Here is a 24,155-nt window from a genome sequence, read left to right as displayed (position 1 = left end):
TGTCCTCCCTCTGTTTGTTTGTCTGTCTGCATCTCTCCATTGTGGCCCCATATGTGTCAGCACTTCCCCTGTATTTGTCCATCAATTATGCTTGTTTTTGTGCCCCTGTTTCCATTTCTATTCTTTCCTTCCTATCCATACCTTTCCCATGCTGCCTTACCCCACTACTCCTTGTGATTCCGCAATGTATGATCTTAGCTTTGGGCAAATATTATTCACAACATCAATCCAATCATAACCTTTGGATGTTTACATCCTTACCACTTTTCCTTCTCATAATGGATTGAGCGGTTTGCTGATTTTATCGTAGTAGGACTTCTGGGTAGGGCGCTTCTTCAAAAGATTGGCTTTCACTGACCTATTGTTTTTGACACATGCAACCAGCAATTAACTACTGCTTGGTAATGTGATTCTGGTTTGTCTCAACAGAAGTCGCTCAGCAGGTGAACCAAGATGTTTATCATGAAAACATTTCTGAGATTCAAGAGATTCAGGCACACATCACTATTATCTCGTTTTGACTTCTCAAGTAACTGTTTGCACTTTGAACTGCACGTTCTGCCAAACCATTGGACTGCAGGTACTCAGTGCTACTCATGACATGAGTAAAGTCCCATTCTTCAGCAAATCTTTTGAACTGGTGTCTTGTAAATGGTGTGCCATTGTCAGAAATAAAAACAAACTCAAGGCATGAAACTGAGGACTGCAGAGGTATCAGACAAATGCAGTTTAATTAAGCGCTTTCATTCTTACTCAATGGAGAACTTCTTCAGAAAACTTTTACACAACAAACTGATATTTGTAAAGAAATTGTGACCAACCAATCCTATGTACCAGTATTGTCAGAAATAACTTTGTGTGGACTACCATGCATTGCAAAATCATGCTTCATCTTAGTAATGCCAGTATTGGATGCTAGGTGAGGAAGTAGGTCAATCTCAAACTAATTGGAGTAAATATCTACTTACACCAAATAATGTTGACCATTCCACTCAGAAATGTCCGCAGACACCGATGACCAAGGTAGTTCAGGCATTTGGTTTAGTGGTTCCTTCTGTTGATGTGGCTTGTACACATTACACACAGAACAAGATAAAAGTGCTCTCTCAATGTCTTGTGACATAGAAGGCCAAAATACTAGCCCTCTTGCTCTTCTTTTGGTAGAATCAACTCCTGGGTAACCACTATGCAAGATAGTAGTGTACTCTTGTTGCAAGGACTTTGGAACAATTACTTTTGGACCTTTCATGATGATACCTTTATCAGACAAAATCTCATCTCTGTATGGAAAATAAGGTTTCACGTCTTGAAGTAAACTAGATTGCTTTGACGGCCATCCTTGCTTGATAAAGTGGTTGACCCTTTTAAAACTGGATGTGTGGCTGTGTGATCTTTCAGCTCAACAAGATGTGTGTAAGAAAAATGTCTCACTTCCATGACTTCAAAATCAAGGTTCTCATTCTCGTGCTGTTCTGTGGTGTTTACAGGCAATATGGATAATGTATCAGCAAGATAAAGAAGTTTGCCTTTCTTGTAGACAAGATTGAAATTATACTTTTGCATTCTCAGCACAATATGTTGCAGTCAGGCTGGAGCTGAATGCATAGGGTTTCTCAGGATAGTGACTAGAGGTTGGTGGTCTGTTTCAGTCTGGATAGGTCTACCATAAACATAATCATGGAACTTCGAACATGCAAACACAACTGCCAAAATCTCTTTCTCGAGCTGAGCATACTGTATCTCAGTTTGGGCAAGAGTTCTTGATGCATAGGCAACAGATTGATGCTCTTGTAGAATGACTGCACCAAGACCAAATTTCAAAGCATCACAGGAAAGTGTAACTGGTTTGTGAACATCATAATATCTGGGAGTTGATGGACTAGCAATTCTCTGTTTCAGGTCTTCAAATACTCTTTGGTGTTGCTCTAACCAAAACCAGGATACATTGTTATGTGTCAGGTCTCTGAGTGGCACTGAAAGTTGGCTCAAGTCTGGAATGAACTTGCCTAGGTAGTTGACCATGCCAAGAAAATGTTGCATTGTCTGGAGTTGGCATCTCAAGAATGGCTGATTGTTTAGAAGGGTCTGGCCATAAGCATGTACTAGTAAATAAATGACCAACATAGGCAATGTCTTGTAGCCTGAATTTGCATTTCTGTGGATTGAGCTTAAGATTCATTTGACATGCCCTTTCCAGAACTTTTCTGTCATGCTCAGCTTCACCATGACCTCCTGCTAGTATGTTGTCAACTATAATACCACAAGGATACCCAGAAACAATTTGCTCCATTGCATGCTGAAAAACTTCACTTGCAGAATTTATCTCAAATGGCATTCTCACAAATCTATACCTGCCAAACCAAATACTGAATGTAGTGAGCAATGAGGATATGAGGATTTTTTGTCAAGCTGAATTTGCATCCAAGACAGAAAAAACAGTGACATTTGGCATCAAGGCTGGACTTCGACTGTGTGAATTGGATGATGACGATGATGTCTTTTTAGTGGTTTGTTCAAATCTCGTAGATTATTGCATATTCTGATGTCATCTGAACTTTTCTTATGAGCTATCACCATGGAAGATATCCATTCAGTTGGAGTTTCAGCTGGACAAATCACACCTTGTCGCACCATTTTATCTAGCTTGGCTTTGAGTATGTCCTGCATGGCTATTAGAACTTTTCATGCTGGCCTGATAACTGGACTGACCTCTGGGTCTAACTTCATGGCGTACACAACTGGAAGTTTGCCTAGTTTGTCTTCAAAAAGATCAGCATAGATGGAAAAAATATACTGGGCAAAATTAAAGTAGTGGTCTTTTGAGCTGACATGATGGACTTCCTTACTGAATGAAAGCAGTCACATTTTCAAACTGTCTCTGAGCCTTGATAATGGCTGGACATGCCTCTTGACCACATAAAATAATAAGTCATAGCTTCTTCCAGCAGAGTAACATGAAAGCATTTCTGAACCTTTGGTTTGAATTTCTTCACCTCCATGAGCAACAAGCTTTGCACACCTTGCCAAATCAAGCCTTTCACCTTTACACACTCTAGCAAATATTTCCGCTGACAAAACATTGCACTTGGAACCTGTATCAACTTTGAGCTCTATGGATTTGCCATTTATCCGAACAGTAGAAAATACTTCATTCTTTGCCCCTAAATCTGCTACATTGACTGTTTCATGAAGCACTGACACACCATCAACATAAAGAGTAGGGTTGCAGCTTTCTAACTGATCAATTCATTTCTTAAAATGTTCCCTTTTAATAAAGGAATGTGGGCCTTTTGATTTGCAAAGCCTTTTGAAATTATTCCATTTATTGCATTTGTGTCACTGTTGACCGATAGCTAAACATTTCTCCCTTTTAGATTCATAACTTTATGACTCCACCACAATTACAACAGTTGGCATTGAAACTAAGTTGGGGCCCATGCTTTGAGTTTGCTAACTCACTTTTATGTTTCACTAAGACTGTGCGAATTCTGGAATTTGCCAGAAAGTTCTGGGGTTTACCAGTGAGTGCTGCAGGGGCTACAGTTCCTGCCATGTGCTTGGACCTGTTTCTTTTAATAAAGTGCTTTATACTATCAACATGGGCTTTATCACTCTGCCTTCTCAAGCTTTTCTCATTTGTAAGCATATTTGTGTGCTTTTCTGAGTTCATATATCTGACAAATCTCAATGGTATTATTCAAAGTTAAATCACTGTCATGAAGCAAAATCTTTCTCACAGCATCATCTTTAATACCACACACGTCTGGCCTTTATCAACTCATCCCTTAAATCACCAAATCTGGATGTTTTATTTCTCAAGTCGGTTATATATGCTGCAAAAGTTTCACTAGGCTTTTGATTCCTTATATAAAATAAGTGCCTTTCCATTGTAACATTCAGCTAGGGGTTTACACATTTCTCTAAATTTACGTTTTAAGCACTCAGGGTCTTTCCTTGACTCAACCTGTACAACAACATGGTGGTTTCCCCCCTCTCCTGTACAGATAGCAGGTTCTTACACAAATTAACGTTCCCTTTCTATGGCTTCTGACCCAGTTAAATTAAGCAGAATAAATGCCTTTGTACAGTCATCTTTATCAGAAAATGCAACCTGTATGAAAACATCACACTCTTGTTCAAACACTCTCCAGTTCTCTGCAATATTACTGTCAAACACAAGTGCACTGAGTTTTTGAAATCCATCTGCCATGCCCACAAAGTATACACAAACACACTGAAAATATGGCCCTTGTAATTATATATGAACAAACTGTTCTGTGAACTTGTAATAGCATTCAAATGCACAATAAACTCTTTGAAATACTGTACTTTGAGAAATATGCTCTGTAATGGCTGTACTCTTGTGAAATATGATCTGTAATGGCTATACTTTTGTGAAATAGCTTTACTGTAACACTGCACAAACATGCAAACACTTTATACACTTCTGATAACTTGGTTATCTTTGCTTAATATGAAAATGCATGCTTTGCGAAAAAGCAGTCATATTCTCTTATTTATTTATTTAACATTTGTTGACTGGGAATGTCCGACTATGTTCCACAGAGCCTGTTTTCAGCAGAGGCCCGGGGAGATACGCTCCAGATGCATGTCTTTGGAATGTGGGAGGAAACCGGAGTACCTGGAGGAAACCCACGCGAACACAGTGAGAACATGCAAACTCCACACAGAAGGCACCCCAGCTGAGAATCGAAACAGAGAACCTCTTGCTGTGAGGCAACAACGTTAACCGCTGCACCACTGTGCCGCCCAATTATTTTATTTGTTTTATGCAATTCAGACTTTATTTTAAACATTTTCGGTAGTAATTTGAATATTTTATCAATATCATACATATCGGTTTATATGAATATCATTTAGAACATTCTGTATGCCTTGTTTCATATTTTATGAAAAAGAAATAGTGCTGAACAAGTTTTAATATCTGAAATTCATTTCTGGCCTGTTTTGCGAAGTATACACATTTTAGAGATGATTCACGCCTTTATATTCCTCCAGTCCCAAGCAAGTGCCTTAAATCGTTTTAGCCATGCTACCTCTAACTTCATGCCCTTTAGACATTCTGCTTTTGACACCACATTGCCCGTCTCTCTCTAACATAGATAACAAGCAGGCCAGGTATTTCGTATAGATGCTTTAATACATAGAAACACATCAGGATGGATAGCAGCATCATAAAATACAAATAAACTAGTTAACAGACATACCTTGTATACATACATGCTTACTTCTCAACAGCTAACTACAAAATGGCAGTCAGACTTGCACATGCTCAGTATTTATACACTTGTGCAAGCCCTTGGATAGCTTCTTAAGGGTATATACACACATATTGTTCTACACTAGTAAACTTCTAAATTTATAAGAGCAATATTTAAAATCTGTCCCTATTTTTGGGAATTTGTCTCCCCATTATTTTTGCTTTGTCCAAGCTGGTTTCCATCTGGCAAATGGCAACAGCTTCCAAAAGGGATGATGTTAGAAGGCCTTCTGTGTGGTGCAGCAAGGAAATGAAAAATGTTGATGCAGCTGATATATCTACACAACCAGAATCACCTACTGGGGGTTATTATGAGGGCTCCAATACAAGATAGATGCCTGGCACTGTATTGCCAAGGCAGTGACTGATGTCATAGGCATCACTCAAAATTTGAGCAGTGCCAGCATCATCAAATCACCCTGAAGAGATACCACCCTGTCCTTCGCCACCACTGGGAAGAAGACATTATGGAGACAGGACTCAAGGCTTTACAGTATGAATAACTGATTTTTGGCATTGCATAAGTAGGCTTTGCTGTACACCTAGTCACAGTTGTTTATGTTCATGGGTATGCTGTGTTTCTTTTTCTTTATGTTGTTTATTTTTCAGCACTACAGAAGATACCAGAAACAGACCGATCTGCACAGGAGGCTGGCACTCCTGTCCAGTCATCAGGGATATGAATACAGACTTAATGCCATAACTGTATATCTCTGCCTCACCTGCTAAGCTTTATGGCTTTGCATTGCTGCTAATTAAACATATGCTTATAGTTTTACTTTAACTTCACCAGAGCTTACTGTTGTGCTTAGCTTTATGTGTCGTAAAACTTGTACATGCAATGGTACTGTCCTTCCTACTGCCAGATATTCATGGCAGTGCCTTCATATTGCAGAATGGACTGCCTTGGTTGCAGCACTGCACCTATGGGTATAGGTCTATGCTGTGGTGCATTACTAGTTGGTTTTGTTTCATGCTTCAGACCTGTGCAACACCAAGCAGGTACCCCCCAAACTGTCCTTGTCAGCCTGATGTGTCATACTATATGTCTGCCCATTCCACAGCCCATCCTTTTGACAGTTCTTCCTGGCACAGCATGGGTATGTGACTGTTATTTTGTCATGTAGTGATACAGATGGTTTTACATTTGTCGGGGTACATTATTACTACATTGATTACATGCCACCCATGCATTCCTGTAGTATTCTGGGATGTTTAATTTGTGGTCTAGTGCCACCCTGTGCTACACATCCCAGCACTAGCCACTATATGCTAAATGATTGTACCCTCCTCATGACTGTGGACTTCCCTGTATAAACTGGCTATTTCTGCTTGGATTTGATCCTCATTGCACTCACTCTGGTGAACAGCCATACATGATGCCATTGTCCTACACACTGGTCAAGTGTCCTGCCCTGTAGTCCACATAGCTCTGTCATAGGTGTACTCCAAGCCTGTGTATCCCTTTTTTGCTGCCATTGCTCAGCTGACTACAATTTACGCTTACAGATTCTGTAGTACAAACTGGTGTAGGACAACCTAGTAAACATGTTTTTTTTCCATTTTACTTTACTTCTGTTGCCTCTTTCATTTTATTAGTTGCATTTTGTTGTTTGATTCACTCCATTTGTCGATATTTTCTGCAATGTCAACTGTGGAATTCAATATGGTGTGGAATCAACTAACACACTCTGCATTGGCCACATAACCACCTGCTTGGCAACCAGTCGACAGTGCTGCCTCTCTACATGGAGATAAAGGTCATCCTGTGAGGGATAAACTGGAAGGTTTGCTGATGGTTTGTGGTGCTGCATTTCTGAGAGGTGTAGGCTCCCCATTGGGAAGTATCATAGCTGGTTCTGCTAGGTCATGCAATGGGTGGTGAAAGGTCTGGTGATGGCTATGGTGGACTTATGACTGAACACCAACACTAGCACCCTGCAGCACTTCCTGATAGAACTTACAGAATCACACAGCTGCCTGGCCCCAACCTCCTGGCCACATGAAGCTGAGCTCAGTAATGAATGCAGCCACAGATGTGACTGACATCTGCTTGAGATCACAGCTGTGCAGCTTGGCAGGTGACACACACTCCACAGTGTTCTCCTCCATGGTATTATCCAGTCTTCTACATCACCAAGTGTCCTCCCTCTGTTTGTTTGTCTGTCTGCATCTCTCCATTGTGGCCCCATATGTGTCAGCACTTCCCCTGTATTTGTCCATCAATTATGCTTGTTTTTGTGCCCCTGTTTCCATTTCTATTCTTTCCTTCCTATCCATACCTTTCCCATGCTGCCTTACCCCACTAACCTCTTACAAATGGTGCCTGTTTCAGACAATAAAAAAGCACCACCACCACACCCTACACTGTGTGTGTGTGTGTGTGTGTGTGTGTGTGTGTGTGTGTGTGTGTGTGTGTGTGTGTGTGTGTGTGTGTGTGTGTGTGTGTGTGTGTGTGTGTGTGTGTGTGTTCCTCTGGTTGCTCTTTCCCCATTCCTACTTTCCTATTCATCAACTCTTTCTCATTTATAATATAAATATGGTATGGACTTTGCAGTGTAGCCCTTGCCTGGACTCTCAATGCAGGTGTCTACCACCAGCACACCACTAAGCCTTGGTCACATGACCTACCATTGTACATTCAACTTCTTTGTGCAACATAGTTTTGTTAACAATAAGCTTCCATTTCAGCTCTGGTCTCAACATGTCTGCTGTCAGTCGTTGTTGTCACATTCTTAATCGTCATTAGACCACAGCGTACAACTTTGATTGCACTATTTTTCACATATGAGGCTGCATTACTATTTTTTGAATCCCAGAAAAGATCTGTTATAGCCAAAAACTGGAATATTATGTTGGGCAAATAAATTCTAGGGAGGTTCACACTATGCCTACCTTACTTATCAAACTAAACTGGATGAACGTAATTCTAGTCAATTAGTTAAGTAAATATCCCACACAAAAAGACTGCTGTAACTTTTAGCAATTGAAGTATTACTGTACTTAAAAATAAAGATTTTAAGTTCACTTAATTACTATAATAAGATCTCAGAACATGATAGATAAAACAAGCAAGATAAGATTTTGAATTTCACTTGTAGTAAACAAGGAAGGAATGATTTGGAGGGGCAGGATTATGGGGAAGTAGGTCTGGTTAGTAGCGGAAGTCAATTCTGCCCAAGTGGAACCAACAAGTTCAGGCATTACTGACCTTAACTACTGGGCATCTGTACCTAGTGATATGTCTCTAGCTGGCTACTAAGCAATCTAGATTTTTAAAGTTGAGTGGCAATTTAAATGGAGGTGTGACGTAACCAGGCTGCATGGGGAAATTACTATGCCCGTCAAACAAAAATCCGCTATCAGAGAGAACAGACCATCTGGCTATCCATTTACCTTCCTATAAATCAGGAATCTGGGTTTTAGTCCTAATTTGCTGCTCAAGAAGCCCAGGAGATGTGTGCCAGGGCATCAATAAGAACTTGCCAGAGAGTAACAGGTCTCCATTAAACCTTGTTCATGTCTTTAGTACTCAAGATGATTAACAGGTAAACATAATTTAGCCTGCCTTCTTTGGGCCATGAAAAACTTAGATTATCCATTATGGGAAAGACCAAAGGATCTCACAAAAGTTCAAACATTAATCAAGACCAATGTCTGCTCCTTGGGAATGGTATCAATAAATTTGTGGGTCTATCCAGAGAACAGCCAGTGTACTCAGGTACTTGTGCCTTTCACCATAGACAGTACTCAAATGCACTTCAGTAGACCTGTCTGCAGAATATTTGAATGTCAAGATAGGTTCACAGATTAGTACTAGGCTAACTGCCCTTGCGAGCCATTTTAAGCCTAGCCAATTATCCCTTGTGAGACTCAAACCCTGCACCTTGTGTTTATAAGGCAAACACCTTGACCATTAGGCCACCCTCCTAACCCTTAAGCTCATTGTATGTTTACAGTGCCAAATTTAGTGTACTTAAGTTCATTTATTTAGTAACATGGCAGATACAGCATCTGCATTTAAAAGTCAATATATTCTTTGCTGCACAATGGTATCTCTCTACTGGAATATGAATAGCTTACAACAATATGTCCCAGCAATGCTTATTATTTCATTATGTGATTACATCTATTCTAGGGACAGGACTAAAATTGTTTCCTCATATGTAGAACACTTGCAAATCCTCTGGCAGTAAACACTCCCCAGCTCTGCCTATATCTACAGTTTGTGATCTGGAGACATAGACAATGTTTAGCCTTTAACCAATGTCTTAAACTTCTAGTTTGTCATACTGTTGTGTTAGTACACTGAGATTCAGAAAAACTTGCACAGTGTGTGAGACACAAATGCTTAATGAGCAGAGAGCACACAGTGGAGTCAGTTTTGAGACATTGGTAGCGAGCTCACTCAAAAATGTGAAATAGCATGGCCAGTATGTTATGCAAGTGATCATATATTGAAATGAGGATAAGCAACATTATGATAATGAGACCAATGGCAAATGAGGGCAAACAACATGGTGGGGCAATTCAGAAATGTTCAAAAAGGCTCAGCTGCCAGTGTAGCTCTGCATCACAATTTCCTGGTGAGCAGTGACAGACACCATACTGGAATGTTAGAGATACCAACAGGATTAGCAGAAATGTACATGTTGGAAGCCAACTTCACAGACAGTAGCTGAAATAGTGAACTTCAACACCCTCTGCATCACCGAAGGATCCAAATGCAAGCAATATACTATCATCTATATGACAGGGACACTATACAGAAGCTAGTACACATGTGCTACCCTCATATGCAGGCACTTGGCATGCATGGCATACCAATTTGTTTGGACACCAACAAATGTGCATCATTGACAATTATTGCTATAGAGGCATTCCAGCAACCAGCTAGGGATACAGTGGCTGCATCTAAGCATCTGCTTCATGGATCCTACACCAGTTCCACAGTATCATGCTACAGCACATGGAGATGCATATGTGGTTTTTACATACCACAAAGGAGAGAAACAATGCTGAGCCATGAAGAAGCCCATTTCTTTAGTGCCATCGATGTACCTACATTGTCACCAAAGCCCAACCTGGGAAAAGGGAAACTGATATATTAATTGCAAGGGGTTCCACTCCATTAACTGTCATGTGGCCTGCAATGAACAGGGTATGATATACAATATGTCCGTGTACCACCCAGGCAGTGTCTTGATTCTCACAAGGGAGTTATACAAGTGACTTGTACAGGTTGACTTCCTTAGGGATGTCTCACTGGAAATGCCACATGTGGTCCAGAGTCATGGCTCAGGACACTGATACACTACTCACAGACCATGACAGAGAATGCCTACAACATTGTATTGCCACAAACTCACACTAATATTAAGCATGTGCTAAGAATGATGAAGACCCACTTCTACTGCTTCCTTTGGTGGCATGCTGTAGTATGCACTGGAAACCTGCATCAAGATATTTGTCATGTGCACCTTGTTGCACAACATATTGGTAGGCAGGCAGAGCAGCAGAGTATAGTCACTGGTGTACTTGCGTGTAGTAGGGGCCTGGTGATGACACACTGGAGAACTCAGCTGCAGAGGATGGCCATGTGAGGTTGAGACACATTTGGTATGCCATGGCACTGGCTAACAGGCATAATCTGGTTCACAACTATTTGTCAGATTAGATGTAAACATTAAAAGTAATGCATGCGATACTACAACCAAGCTCTGCTATGCAGTGCATGGACTCACTGGTCACTCTGTGCATCAGAGCTAAACTACTCTACAACATAGCACTGAAGGCACGGCACAGTTGTCATCATATGCACAGGTGGGGATGGCCATAGTGACAGTGGTCAGTAATAGGCACAGTATTGGTGGGGATAATGATGCAGGTGTGTGTCTGTGTGTATTATGGCCTAGTTCAGTACGGAAGTGCATGGCTTACCATTCATCTGCGACCCTACTTGCTGTTCGGTAGCGGGCAGTCGTTTTTTCTTTTTCCTATCACCAAATTGGTACGTTGTTGAGAACGCCCTCTTGACTGGGGGTGCTTCTTGACCTCTATCTTCTCTGGTAGTTTCAGCACTACTGGTTGAGATAGTTTTAAAAAAACTCAGCTTGTTTTGTTTTTGATGTAGGCATTGATCCACCTGAGGCTTGGCCTCTCTCTACCGGCAGGTTCGTTGTCAGTGAGGTAGCTGTTGCTGCCTCGGTTTGACTGATATAATCTCGTGCACCAATCACATCATGCATAATTCCCTTAGTAGTATTCTTACCCTCTTGATTGGGCTGCTGCAGAATCTGAACACACTCCTCCTGAGTGAGCAGAGTATTTTCAAGTTCTGTAAAAGTATCCAACTCATCCATTCTATTTCTTTTCTCCTTTGAATGAAACCTTTTGTTATTATTGTTCGGATGGGTCTTCAGCCAAGAAAAAATATGACCCATCCGAAAATCATTGATATCTCTTTGTAGTTTGTGTTGTTTAATGGCCTGTAATTTATTATCTAATATATTCATTCTGTTCAGCATCAGCTGATATGAATTTGATATACATGAAAAGTCAGCTGAACCAGTCAGTTCATTTTCCATTTTTATATCTTCAGATAGTTCTTCCTCTATCGACAAGAAATGTTCATTCATTAACAACATGTAATCCTTACTTAGTTTTAAATTCAACTGCTGCCAAGATTTCAGTAGCTCAGGATATGTATTAGCATAGGCAGGCATCTTTAAAATGCGCAGCCCTCTTGGAACTATATTAAATTCCAAGTAGGCTGAGAAACTCAAACGCTGCCACTGAAATCTTTTAAAGGTTTGCACCTTCCTTTCTAGTTGAATTAATACATTGTTAAGTTGTTCATTTATCTGAGGAACTGGAATTACGTTCGAATCTTTACTACCCAGGACGTGAGACACTAGAGGATTACGTGATAGCGTCAACAGGTCCCGTATTGACTTCTTAGTATTCAAATCCACTCTAATGTCCATCTGCATGGTCTGTAACGGCTGTGTCATTTGGAGATTTGTGAAAATTATAATCTGAAGCGAGCGACCAAGGTTAAACAAAGTCACTATGAGGCAAAAGTCCAGTTCAACCGTGGTTTGAATTTCTACTATTCCTTATGTCACTGGTCTCAAAAAAAGAATGAATAGAAAAGAAAACGCTCTCTTTATTAGTAAAAATAACAAATCTTTCGGGAATACCCCTTCTTCAGTGTTTGCATCATGGCCTAGCAATTATGGTGAGCTTAAAAGACTGTGCAGGGAAGGGATGGTGCTTCCTGTGTGGGACAGGTGTTCAGTAGTGGAGGGCTGTTGGCCAGAGTGTGTGAGTATATGTGTGTGTGTGTGTGTGTGTGTGTGTGTGTGTGTGTGTGTTTGATGACACAGCCTCTGCATATGTAGCTGCACTGTGCACATGTGTCTATGACAAATCTGGGGGCCTTCGGCAGGTAATTTACTTAACTATGCAGTTCACCATCCAAGGAGCATATTCTCCAGGGAATGTCACCAACCATAGCAGTGGCCAGCACAGACACAGATGATGGTGAGTTTTCTGAGTACAAATGGTGGTCCATGCTAAGGTGATGACCATCACATATGCCAGGTCTGCAGAGGTGGCCACACCGCCCTCAACCCTGGTAGTAGGCATGGAGGATGTGGCACAAAGTGATCATGACCTACTTGTCACAATGGTTCCCTACTGGAGATGGGTGAGGGTCGAGCAAGGGAAAGTTGTTGACCCTTGTGTGTGGTGTAAGACAACCCCCTTTGCACTGCCAATATGCTACCTATGTATGCTAAACCCTCTCTGAATCCACCACACTGATTATTTTTACAGTAACTATGGTGTCATTGGACTGTGCCTGGATGGCTGCTCTGCACATATGCCAGATAATAGTCATTTTGACACTCAGCTTGGGCTGACAGTGGGACCCTCACCATTGTCAACCACTGGAACACCACTCCCTACTGCTGCCTTCATGCTCATCAAAGCTACCATTGCCCACTAGTGGTTGTGGGCAGGAGAATGAAGAAGCACTTGATGCTGTTATCTCAGCCAATTCCTGTCCTTCAGTGATCAACTGTGACTGAAAGGTGGACTGTGCAGATAATAGAGCTGTGTCAGTGAAGAGGTAATTAATGTGCCCAGTACAGTATCCATGACTGACATCGCATTGTGGCCACTGACTGTGCCATACTTTGTTTGTCAACATCATCAGGGTCAGATGACCTCCCCCCTAACATTAAGCATGTACACATCCACAGTGGAGGACCTATACATTAAGTCACCTGCCAAAGCAGAAAGAAACACTGTTGTGTATCACAGCTAATTAGTGACAATCCTAGTTCCCAGTGTTGCAACAGCTATATAACAGAACAGCATGCAGAGAATGTAAGCCCATGTACCTTGTACCTTGTACAGAATGTTGTGGTAGCTGGAGCCATGTGCTGCTTATATGGATGACATGGCTGTATTCAACATATGACAGCTTATGGCTGTAGCATGTTGCACTATAAGATACATATATAATGGCATGTCCACCTGGGGCATCACCCACAGACACTCATAGTGGTGGGTGAAGCTTTGTCCCAATATCCTGTCCTCCACTGAGTATGAGGGATTGTTCTGTCATCCCAGATAGAAATACCAGTACCTCCTCCATGTCAGTGAGAGTGGTCTGAGATGACAAACTCTCACCCTTTGCCATACTCTTGCATACAAGGATGGTTCTCTTGTTATGGTCATGGTGGATTATGTCAATGACTGTACAACACACCAGTAGTGCAGATTTGTTATGATGAGTAACCACACTTCCATCTGCAACAAGATCCTTCCATATACATTCACAGAAGGCCAGTCTGGGGGATCTGCTAGCCATGTAGCACTTCAGCAAGATGGCCATCTCTGCCCAGGAGAACGTCGCCAGACACTTGTCCTCGAACCATATCATCCTGTAAATGCAAACATATAGCAATGATCAGCTGACATTTGTAAATACTGGTTTCTTGTACCTTGTTTTGCTAATGGTTGTCTTTTCTTGGAAAAAAAGATTCTACCACTAGAACAGCATTAACCAGAATAAGTAAAGAATCTAAGAAACACGGCCATTTTGGCACATTTTATAGCTCTTCTTTAAGACAGCATTGGGTTTTCAGCCAAAAATATAGTTTTGTCAGTATAATTAGTAGAATTCCTGGTGGTTATAGATCTTAAATAATGCTTTGCTTTAAGCTAAATACATTTTACAGCATCCATGAACACTGATCAGTATTTAAAACAACAAAATAATAATAATCTAAATACTTTACTTAATCATGGCAATATGACCAAAATGTGTCATTCTGCAGGTAACTGTAACAGCTCATGCAGAGTCCTATTTAAAGAAATACAGATATAATAAGTAACAAGCATATTTATTATACATAAAATATATATGCAGGCATCCTATAAATGCATGTGTGGTCTTCTGTGAATCACAAAGTAGACCACAAAAAATAGCAAAAGGAATACCTTTGAAAAACACTGTACACTTTCAGAAAAAGTTTCTGAAACAAAATGTTAATGTGATAAAAATGACTGAATTCATACAAATATGCATAATACATAGTTTATTCCTTTATATGACTGATTTGCAAGGAAGAATGTGGCTTTTAACTGAAAGATGAGACAGGGTGCTAATGCCTTTGCATTTTGGGTTCATGGAGTTTCTTCTATATATTTAGTAGTTCAGAATTATCACTGAAACCATAGCAAACTGAATTCTATTTACCCTTAGTTTTTTACTGCTCCCTAAACAAAGTATTAATGTTCTATCATCATTGCTACATGCTTTGACAACCACCACTCATGGAAATTAAACTATATAACTTTCAATTGTGCCACACATCTTTGCTACTGAACATTCTGGCATACCATCTTATCCCTCTGGTTGGGAAACAAGACTAAATCAATGTTAGCATTGTAATACTTACAAGGCCAGTGAATGAAACACTTTGTTGCCTTCATTCCCTTTAATGCCAATACAGCATTGCTAGAATGGGAAAGCCCTTCTTAAAGTATTTGAAGCATGCATACACCATTTCAGGTCCTGGGAGTCAGGTTTCACCCCTGCTGTAAGATAATGTATTGATAGCGGTGGGACCTGTTTATGCATTTTGTCCTTGGTAATTCCCTTGGCTCAATTTTTGAGCTCTTTAAGCCCTTGATAATACATGCTGGAATGCGTGCACTCTGTCCCTAGACAGCTGGATGGAGAAAATGCCAGTCACAAATTAAATTAAGAGGTGTAAAATACGGTGAAAAGAAAAGCAAATTAAGATAACTGAAACAGGTGGTTCCAACTGACATTCCCTGCCATATTTTAGCAGCCCTTTTCCCTCCTACCCTGGTCATACAGATATGCTGCTCTGGGGTCCACTTTGATTGTTCTCTCATCTTTGATCTGTTAAAACACTTCAAAAGAAAAGTGTCTGCACCTGCTCAGTTTTATTAGGAACAGCCACAGAAAACTATTACCAATGACTTGTGAGGGCCTTTTGAATTTTCATTTTCCCCTCTGACTAAAGCTTGCAATTAAATACGGTTTGTTCATGGGATGTCATGCAGATATCACTTCAGACAAATTTTCCCTGAAATAAAAAATAAATAAATAAAAAAAACACAGTTAATGCATCTTATTGCAAACAGCAGCATACAGCTACAATCTTACATGTCCATGTTAAACTGTTATTTTCTTTGGGGCTCTCCATGACAATCTGCAGCTTTCATTTTGCTAATTTCAATCAGGTATGAATCCACATAATATAAAATATTGCAGGTGAGGGCCGGCTTAAAACCAACATTTTCGCCATACTTACAGTTATCAGTTGTTGGTTACAACTCTGACCCCCTCTACTCCAACTTTTACGCCATATACACATTTATTTTAATCCCCCTGAGACATGTTTTGACCAATATAACTGTCCCCGTCCGAACTCCTGATTCAGAATATTTCATGTCACTCATGCTGGCCAGGAAGTAATCTATTGTCATTTCTAAAATAAAAATATCAGCTTATGTTGATGCCTGCTGTCACTCAGATTCATCATGATATTTGCCCTTTATGAGCCTGTATTTCTCAATTTTCATTCCAAAATCCCTTTCTTTTCCAGTTTATACAGAGCGAGCAATTCCAGCCAGCTTTCATAGCACTGATGTTACAAATCAAGTAATCTTCCTGTTATCCCCCATTTTTACACATTCTTAGTCAAGTTCATACCCTCTTCAGATACAGCATTCAGCAAGGTTCACAGTATTCCAGACATGGCTTCACTAAGGTCCTCCCCAGTAACAGAATCATCTCCCTGCCTTGACGTGTTTCTGCTCCCCAGTAACTCAGCATTCTAATAGCCATGAGCAGCATATTCTCCTTCTGGATGAGCAGTTAATTAATACCTCCCAGATCCTTGCTTCACCTGTACACCTGAGAACCTCTGGAAATGCATAACCTTGATCTTGTTAACATTAAATCCTTAGCTGACCTTGCCTGGGTCATTCCACTTGAATGTCTAGATTATGCTGAAAGCGCTTGCTCTGATCATGTGTTATGAAGTCAGCTTTAATTTCAATGGAGTAACTTGTTTGTTTCTCAAGCTGATGATTGATGTCTTCCATATATCTATGTTAACGGGCAGTGCGGGTACCTATAAAGCACCAATGACAGCTGGTTTTGTAATAATGTCAGGCATTTTATCACCAGAATCAGATACTACTGGATGATCTGCCTCTGAAACAGCTATATGTAGCAGTACTGCACCTTGTTCCAGCTGTGTTATCGGCATAAAAAGGAATATGCTGCCACAGGAATAATCACAACAGTTCCTTGCACATATATGAGTATCGGAAGGTGCTGGGACATTACATACCTATTAATCTAGCCTCTATCTCAAGCAAGGTTATGGAATATATTCTGCAAGGCAGACCATGCATTTTTCTAATGGTAATTCTCTTGCAGTAAGATATCTTGCTTGTGTAACTTGATGCAGCTCTTTGACAGAGGTAGCACTCATCTGAACAGCATGAGTTATGTGGACATGGTGTATTTAGAGTTCTGTATGGCCTTTTACAGCATTGCACAAAGGAGGCTAGTAAGAAAAGTGTATAAAGGTGAGCTTTAAATTGTAGGATGGAAGGGAAATGCTCACTTTAAAGTAGAAGGTGACACTTCTATCAAGACTGCTGAAAAACTAGTAATCAGCAGAGTATCACAGGTTTTATACTACAGCCAAGCCTGTTCTGCATATTTGTGTTAGATTTCATGTTGGTACAGAACTGCAAGATCAGATTGTTTCTCTGATGAGGTCAAGACTTCTGCAGTTTTCACAGACATAGCACCCTGTCTGCAGTGGATCCAGATACAGGTTGCAAAGTGGATGAGAACAATGCAGTCTAGATCTGAAGTATAAAAAGTGCAGAGTCATGCAACATGTTAGAAGTGATCTGGTGAAAATTCTACAACTTAGGAGATGCTTCTGTAGAGAGAAGACCAGAGATTAAATAACTATACTAAAATCATGGAATGCAACATGAAAGGGTAATGATGACAAACAACAAAATGCTGGTTACATAGTTTGTTGGGTGGACACAAGAGGTAGTGACGTTATCCTTCCATCACACAGAACACTGGTAATCATATAGCCGGACTACTATGTCCATTTCTGGCAGCCATATTAGAAAAGGCAGATTAAGCTGGCAGAGAGCTGAAACAGAAAGTTACCATAAGGAGGACAGAATTGAGTGATTTAGATAGATTAGAAAAACTCAGAAAGGTTATCATATAGACAGTAAGACAGGTGCCAGAAAGGAATGATATCATATTCTCAGGGAGTAAATGAAAGAGATGGTACCAAAGAGGAAGGCTGAGGGATTGGAGGGGAGAAAGATGGCAGAATGGCATATAAGGCTGCTGCAAGGAAATACTTTTTCACAGACAATATGGTGGGTTCCTGAAAAATGCTGTCAGTGACAGTGGTACAGTCTAGATTGATAAATATGTTCAAGGGTGCCTGCCGGAGAGAAGATTGGATGGAATGTGGAAGTGGTACCTGCCTAGGACCCATTTATAATCACTGAATGAACTCAGGAGACAAAATATCCTTTTTGATCATCTTCAGATGTATATATTATCAACAAGCCAGATCTCTTAAACAATAATTTCATTCTCCACCTTCAGTTCCATTCCTCAGTAGTCTATGTGGAGCCACAGTAAAGAATTCTTCCTGACTGCCGAGGATTGCAAGTGTACTTAATTTTATTATATAATGAGATTACCTCACATTCATGTGGCATGAGCTATGTTCCATGAAGCCTCATTAGATAGGATCCAGAAGGCACTTTTGTAACAGAAATCCCAGCCCCCTTAGCATATAAATATGAAATCCAGACTATGGCTCAAATGATCTCAATTCAAGTAGCAAATCCGGTGCTGGAAGAACCAGACAGGGGGATGGCAGTGAGAGGCAGTCTTGGCCCACCCATCCTGGGATAAGGGAGTAATGGTTTCCAATCTGAGAAGCTGTAGTGCAAGTAAAGGTTTGCAGAAAGGCTGCTGACTTACAAGATTTAAGCTTAGAATCACAGAGGGCATTGGATTTTCCTTAGTGATATGGTGCCTAGCTCACCACTAAGGAGAGGTGTTAGGATGAGGTTAACCTATGAAAGAATGATGCAGTTTGAAGAATGGAGGGGGTGCTTGACTGTTGATCCTATAAAAACTGATCCCCTTTAAGGATCCAGCCAGGTCTGGAGGAACAAGCCAGACTCAGTTAGCACGTGGGATGGGGTGCTGTCAGTCATGGCTGAATTAGAAAGAATAGATGCTTTCTGGTCCCAATTCAGGTTGATAAGCTAGACATAGGACTGTAGTGGGGGTACACACTTCCATGGATGCTAGCTAAAGCAGAAGAGTAGGTGTCAAGGCACGAAAGTATCATCATGGCTGCCTGGAAGACCCCTCCTCCATACAGCTCTTACCTCAAACCTGGGAGAAATTCCTTCGTAGGGGAGTGGATGAGCATGCCTGATTCTGGGTGGAGGATTGATAGTCAAAAGGCATGGAGCAAAAAGCATCTAGCAAAAAATTCTTGCAACAGAAATCTCAGCTTTTCTACTACTTTCCCAGGATGAATTTCAGACTTAGTGGCCTAAAATTGCCTTACATCCATTGACATGCCCCACCCCCACCAACATAACCGTACACACGCATCACCATCACCATGTGCTGTGTTCCCACACTGTGTTTTAAAAGCAACTAACAATCATCTAAGTTTCACTCATACATTCATTCATTTCCTTCAGTAGTTCTATCTCACCTCTTTTCAAACTGAATCATCCTTTGTAGATTTCTTTGCAATCTCCTTTGCTATATTCACCTGGCTGCTAATCTTCATTTCCTTGTATTTTTCTTTTTCTCATCCTCCAATATGCAATACTCATTGTCCTGATTAAGCTGCTCATGCTCCTAAGAAAATGTGAGGTATTCTTCCTTCTCCCCTTTTTCCTTTACTTCCCATGGAATCCCACAGATTGCTTGTCCAACAATCTGGCCATTGATAACTGTCTTGAGTATTTCCTTAATTTTTGGAAGCATTTTCTCTTCATGGGACCAATATCTTTGTTACAGTATTGGATACTTTGTCTGCTTTCCCAGATCCTACACCAGATTTCAGTATGCCATTAACATCACTGAGGTGTGTCTCATTGTGTCCCCTTGGAATATAGCCATATCTGTCATTTGTCCTCCTAGTATGGCCTCTAACAGCAGTTCCTAGAAGACTTTCAGTAATACCTGTTATGACAGCAGTAAAATGTGCATTTATTTCTCCCTTGCCCACATTACATCCCTTACATTTTACAGATGTTTTATTTCTTTCTTTTTCAGGAAAGTTATGTTAAAGCTAAGAGTGTTGGGTTTTAATGGATTGTCTCAAGACTGCAATGTACTTTTAAAATAAGCTTTTGTTTAGGTTTGTCAGAAGATGAATCACTTGATGGAGACAACAGATATCCTTAAATCAAATTTTCCTTTCTCCCTCACCCCTCCCTGCTCCAAAAGTCAGTCACCACAGAAGATTCAGACTTTGTTTCAGGAGCAGTTTCAGGAGAGATAATAGTTCAGGGGGTATGGGTCACCAATGACAGACACAAGAATATAAATATCAGGCAGATGCTTGCCCTGATCAAGGCAGTCAGTTCTCTGAGCCATCTTTGGTCCCTGGGACCTCTTCAAGTGACAGTGATATGGTACATCAACAAGCAAGGGGGGACCAGGTCATACTAGCCATGATAGCTTGGGAATTTAAGCTGCACATCACAATCTCACTCTACAGGCATCCTATATTCCATTAGAGCAACACTGTGTGGCAGACAAACTGAGCAGGAAAAGGGCAAACCATCATAAATGGCAACTAGATCCAGGGGTCTTCCAAGATTTGATCCATCCGTGGGGAGTAGCTCAAGTAGACCTCTTTGCCTCCTCTCTGAACAATCAACTGGCAAAGTTCTGTTCCAGGACTCTGTGCAAGACCTGGAAGACAGATGCATTTTCTATTCCTTAGACAGGAATCTTCCTGTATGCCTTCCCACCCTTTCCACTAATAATCAGGGTACTTCTGAAGATTCAGATGAAGATCATTGTAGTGACTCCCTTTTTTTCCAGGCAACAGTATTTCTCCCCTCTTTTGGAAATGGCTAGGGGCAATTACCACAAGAGTCCTCATAGAGTGAATCTACTCACAGAAGAATAGGGGTCTTTGATACACCCCAACATCAACCATCCTCAACTGACGGCCTGTATGACAGGGTCTTAATTCCTTTTCGGCGCCTGTTTTCTGAGGATGTGCAGCAGGTGCTAATGGAGGCAAGAAAGTCTGCTACTAGAAAATCATATATTAGCAAATGGAAAAGCTTTTTAGTTGGTGCCAACAACATAACCAGCACCCATTTAGGGTTAGTTGTTCTCTGGTTTTACAATATTTTTGTGAGTTACTATCCTATGGCCTTTCTTATCCCTCTACCAAGGTTCATTTATCAGCTATTTCAACATGTCTGCCTATGGATCCTCCTCGTTCAAGAGGCAGTCACATGACAAAATGTTCTTGAAAGGGGTTATGCATAAGAGGCCTCCAAGTAAACTAGTGGCCCTTCCTTGGGATCCTAATTTTGTGTTTAACACTTGCTCCATTTGAACCAGCTAATCTGTTTGACTTGAGGTTCTTAACATGGAAAACAGTTTTATTGATTGCTCTGACCTCTGCAAGAAGAGTATCAGAGTTGCAAGCTCTTATGGTAAGTCAACCCTACCTCATTTTCCACAATGACAGGTTTTCTTTGAGAACCAAACCTTTTATGTCTAAAGTGGTATCTGAGTTTACTTTAAGTCAAACTATTCATCTCCCCCATTTTCTTTCATGAACCTAAAATGACAGAGAAAGGATACTCCATACCTTGGATGTCTGCAAAAAACTCAGGTACTATCCTGACAGAATTAAATCTTTCAAATCATTAGATCATTTTTTTTTATTTCTTGGGAAGGTAAGAAGAAAGGACAACTGGTGTCAAAACAGGCTATTTCCAAATGGTTGTCTAAGGCTATTACCTTTTGTTATACTCACCATGACAAGTTTATTCCAGGGAGGGTCAAACCCACTCCACAAGGGCCTTGGGTTCTTTAATGGCTTTTTGGAAAGGGTTGGATTCTAGAATTATTCTAGTAGCTGCTACTTTGTCATCTGTACATAGTTTTACAAAGCACTGTAAGCTGGATTCCTGTCTAGGACTAGATCATGCTTTGCTTGGACCATTCTTCAGAGACTCCTGGACCCTTCTCTTTTCACCTCCCAAATATAGTTAGCTGTGGTAATCTACCCATATAGCTAAGGCTACTGCCGCAGTGATCAATATGAAGAACATAGTACAGTTGTGGAAGCTAAACTTACCATAACAGCAGATGTTTGAATGATTACTGCTGCAGTATCTGCTTTCCCCTCCACCCCCCCCCCTTGTTTTTTGGTGTGTGTTTTTTTATCCCAGGGTGTGGATATTTACTTTTTGTTATTACTACCCTTCTCTTTTTAGGGCTGTCTCAACTGTCAGGAAAGTACTGAAGAGTTTTGTGCTTATATTTTAGTCAGCTCAGCTCTAGCTGCTTGACACTTTGGGTGCATGAAAGGTGCCTTGAAGCTTTGGAAGCTGGCCAGCTATTATATCCTAGGCAGGATATAACCTATATAGGTTACTGCAGCAATGACCATTCAAACATCTACTGTTATGGTAAGTTCAACTTACACAACTGTACTTTCCACATACAGGGTGCTACATGCAAAACTGTGACACCCTATATGAGTGGGTACCACAGCACAGCACAGAGCATCATACTTACTGCTATATGAGTAGAACTATGCTGTTATACATATTGTGCTCCATTCTGTTGTAGTCCACATAAAATGTCTTTACATCACTCCTGGCAATGATGGCAGATTATAAGGCAAAATATACATACTTAAAAGAAATTTACTCTGCTGGCCCACCTACAGGAAGGTAATTCATGTCACCACTTGTGTGACGGGGTAACATGTGAATGTTGTGCAGCAGTTGTGTATGGAACACTGAACCCCAATATGTAGCTGTGTTAAATTAAAACGTTTAGCAGAATTCATAAGTATATAGAGAGGACATAATGATGATGATGTAACACACCAGTGTTTTGCTGTGCACATTGCTGCTCCTGTCTTACTGTCCATGACACCCTGGCATGGCTATTCCTGTCTTACTGTCCATGACACCCTGGCAATGCTGCTCCTGTCTTACTGTCCATGACACCCTGGCATTGCTATTCCTGTCTTACTGTCCATGACACCCTGGCATTGCTATTCCTTACTGTTAATGACACCTTGGCATTGAAATTCCGTTGTTATTCCTGTCTTAAGTATTTTTTACTGCCAGCCTTTGACCCTGTTAATGCCTTTAAAATGATTATATATTTCTATCATGTCCCCACCCTTATTTTTGCTTTACAAGGTAATGCTTTTCTTAAAGCGAGGTCTATACATCTTTACTGTGTACTGTAGATGTGATCTTTCTAACTACCTACAAAAGAAGATGGCTTTATTTTCTTCTGGTGATGTTTCATCCTGTTTATTCAGAAGTTCTCCAGCTTCACTTACTACCTCCTCCTTTGCCTCCCTACATTTAGAGTATCTAGTATAATAAGTCTGCCTTTTCAATTTAATGTTACCAATACCTCCGCTCCCATAATAAAGTCTGCTATAAGAATTTTATTACCCATTCGCAGGACCTTGCAGTTCTTAGCACTGAATCAAAACTACCACACATCTGACAATTCTTATCATTTTACAAAGTCCCTTTCCTTGTAATTCAAATGTCCTCTGTATTAATTCTGTTACTTAAATCTTTGAATTTAGAGACTATAGTGTTCCATTCAGTCAAACTGCTGTATTATTGAAATAAACAATGAAATTATGTGTTCTGTGTGAAAAAAGTATGCAGGACCTTAAAAAAACAGCTTACTCTGAAGACTTCTTAGTAAGTAGCACAAAATATTTTTTAAAAGGTTCTGCAAAATTCTTCATGGAAGTAAAACAGAGTACCGAATAAATAACTGAATGAATGAAAAACACTGCTGCTCTAATGAAGTGCACACAATAAATGAATTCTTGAAATAAATTCTATTTTTAATGTCAGGTCCATGGTAATTCATGCGTTTACCACTTGCTGAAAGAAATGACAGGTATCAGAATCACCACCCTCCTTGGACCTCATTGTGATAAATGTTCAACAGCTGGAAATATGCTTAGAGTAAAGGAGCTGTAATAGC

The sequence above is a fragment of the Protopterus annectens genome, chromosome 3.part0 (assembly GCF_019279795.1).
Source record: "Protopterus annectens isolate FY-2018-M chromosome 3.part0, PAN1.0, whole genome shotgun sequence".
Lineage (NCBI taxonomy): Eukaryota > Metazoa > Chordata > Ceratodontiformes > Protopteridae > Protopterus > Protopterus annectens.
This window is presented reverse-complemented; position numbering follows the sequence as displayed.